Source organism: Solea solea, unplaced genomic scaffold (genome assembly GCF_958295425.1).
Source record: "Solea solea unplaced genomic scaffold, fSolSol10.1 scaffold_41, whole genome shotgun sequence".
NCBI classification, from domain to species: Eukaryota; Metazoa; Chordata; class Actinopteri; order Pleuronectiformes; family Soleidae; genus Solea; species Solea solea.
Genome location: NW_026704052.1, coordinates 90,001 through 92,500, shown reverse-complemented (window position 1 = coordinate 92,500; position 2,500 = coordinate 90,001). Strand labels below are relative to the sequence as shown.

At 52.4% G+C, this 2,500-nt stretch overlaps 5 non-coding genes across 5 annotated transcripts; 1 reads left to right on the top strand and 4 right to left on the bottom strand.

The window, feature by feature from the left end:
- Positions 1–302: 302 nt before the first annotated feature.
- On the bottom strand, positions 303–466 carry LOC131450172 (U1 spliceosomal RNA). The gene has a single exon (XR_009235108.1). It is a non-coding gene; the product is annotated as a U1 spliceosomal RNA (small nuclear RNA).
- A 402-nt stretch (positions 467–868) lies between these two features.
- On the top strand, positions 869–987 carry LOC131450276 (5S ribosomal RNA). Its single transcript, XR_009235204.1, has one exon. It is a non-coding gene; the product is annotated as a 5S ribosomal RNA (ribosomal RNA).
- Positions 988–1,136: 149 nt separating this feature from the next.
- On the bottom strand, positions 1,137–1,329 carry LOC131450258 (U2 spliceosomal RNA). Its single transcript, XR_009235191.1, has one exon. It is a non-coding gene; the product is annotated as a U2 spliceosomal RNA (small nuclear RNA).
- A 179-nt stretch (positions 1,330–1,508) lies between these two features.
- LOC131450313 (U5 spliceosomal RNA) lies at positions 1,509–1,621 on the bottom strand. Its single transcript, XR_009235229.1, has one exon. It is a non-coding gene; the product is annotated as a U5 spliceosomal RNA (small nuclear RNA).
- Positions 1,622–2,266: 645 nt separating this feature from the next.
- On the bottom strand, positions 2,267–2,430 carry LOC131450120 (U1 spliceosomal RNA). The gene has a single exon (XR_009235058.1). It is a non-coding gene; the product is annotated as a U1 spliceosomal RNA (small nuclear RNA).
- Between the last annotated feature and the right edge of the window lie 70 nt (positions 2,431–2,500).

Sequence of the window (2,500 nt, the reverse complement as noted above, 5' to 3'; positions counted from 1 at the left end):
TGAGCTGCTCCTGGCATCGCTTCAATATCAGGTCAATGTACAGGAGTGGACGGAACAAGCGCCAAAGTATTAACCCTTGGCATGATGGCCATGGATCCATCTCCAACAATCCAGTTCTCCTACAAAGAGCCGGGAAAGGGAGCATGACATTTCCTTAGAGCTAAAAGACAACACCCACAACCATCCCATTCCCAGCAACTTGGAAAGACAGGGGATGTCGCTCTGCGAGCACGTGAGAAGCCTGGAGATGGGCACACAAGGCGGAACTTTGGGCGGCTGACCTTTGCTTACAACTACGTCATCGGGGGAGAGCGCGGACGCAGTACCCCACCAGCAAAAATTATGCAGTCAAGATTTCCACGTTTGGGGAATTTGCAGGGGTCAGCACAACCAGAGTGCAATGGCTGAGCCTCGCTCTGGGTGAACCACCTTCTTGATCATGGTGTCTCCCCTGCCAGGTAAGTATGAGGTGTACTTGCCCAGCACTGGGTGGCTGTTCCCAGACACAGTTCTTTGGCCGATGGTGCAGGAAATGGATAGTCCCAGAGTCCAATGCCTTGACTCAGGTGCTCGTTAATGCTGTGCTGTGTTCAACTTCAACCTCCAGCACACATTGGAGAGGAAACACTCGACCTTTTCACTGGCATACCTGGCTGTCATTTCCTATAGATTCAGCAACAACTGGACCTGACGGCACCAACAGCAGCTTACCCATCTCGGTGTAGCTTCCAAATACTGGAATAGAGTGTAGCAGGTAGTGGCGATAAAGGCTCAAGTGCAGTGTGTTCGGAAGGCTGACTTTTGAGCCCCTCCACGAGCAGGGGGCCTTGCCTGGTCTATAAAAGGAGTCTGTGTCACCTGCCCGTCGGCTTACGGCCACACCACCCTGAGCACGCCCGATCTCGTCTGATCTCGGAAGCTAAGCAGGGTCGGGCCTGGTTAGTACTTGGATGGGAGACTGCCTGGGAATACCAGGTGCTGTAAGCTTTTACACTGCAGCACACTTTTACACTGCAGCACGCTTTGACACTGCTGCTTCCTTACAAGAAACGTGGGCTTGCAATCACGTTGACGCACGGGCACACGTTAATGTCCTTCCAGTTTCAGCCTTGCTTTGGTTTTCACAGAAAAAAAGAGAACGGTGCACCGTTCCTGGTGGCACTGCAATACCAGGTCAATGCAAGGAGTGAAGAGAGCAAGCCCCAGGTTTCACCGCCCAATGCTCAAAAATGCATTTAATATTTAATCCCCATATAGAGGACATATCAGATATTAAAATGATAAGAACAGATACTACACTTGATCTTAGCCAAAAGGCCGAGAAGCGATGGCCCGCCAGTGTCTGGGGCCAACTCAAGATCTTGGCGCACAAGTTACTTGTTGTGGTGCCATGTTTCTGAAGTGCGCATAACAAAGGCTGCTGCCGATCACCTCCGCCCCCAGGTGATCTAAGCGCACCTCTGAGCCGTGACGGACAGCTGCTTGACATTTGACACACTCAAAGGGCGCAGCCATACAGCAAAGCCCACCAAAAATAACTTAAACTCTCGGACGTTCCTCTCCACGGAAGTCTTTAGTAAAAGGCGAAAGACTTGTGCATTTTGAAGAAAAACCAGAGTCGACATAGCCCCTCTCCTTGAGAGCAGCCAAGGAGTCTATCCGCCGGAGTCACCACAGTCTCGGTCGGCCCGGCCGGCCACCTTGGGACAGCCTTTCTTCAACGTTTTTGGTTTGCCGGCCAATCAACCGCCCACATTTGACTGCATGTTTGGAAGCGCATTCTTACTGTTGGTTGTGTGCTGCAGTTTTCTATCAATCGCTGAGGCTGTGGCACATTCCTCGCTCCCGGGCACACCTCCAAGGTTTAGTGGTAGATGTGAGTGCATGAGCAAAGCAGCTCTGTGTCACACCGAGCAGTACAAACTGCCGGGCCGTTTCCCAGCTCCTCCGGGCTTCTGAAATGGTGAGCTGCCCCTGGCATCGCTTCAATATGAGGTCAATGTACAGGAGTGGACGGAACAAGCGCCAAAGTATTAACCCTTGGCATGATGGCCATGGATCCATCTCCAACAATCCAGTTCTCCTACAAAGAGCCGGGAAAGGGAGCATGTCATTTCCTTAGAGCTAAAAGACAACACCCACAACCATCCCATTCCCAGCAACTTGGAAAGACAGGGGATGTCGCTCTGCGAGCACGTGAGAAGCCTGGAGATGGGCACACAAGGCGGAACTTTGGGCGGCTGACCTTTGCTTACAACTACGTCATCGGGGGAGAGCGCGGACGCAGTACCCCACCAGCAAAAATTATGCAGTCAAGATTCCCACGTTTGGGGAATTTGCAGGGGTCAGCACAACCAGAGTGCAATGGCTGAGCCTCGCCCTGGGTGAACCACCTTCTTGATCATGGTGTCTCCCCTGCCAGGTAAGTATGAGGTGCACTTGCCCAGCACTGGGTGTCTGTTCCCAGACACAGCTCTTTGGCCGATGGTGCAGGAAATGG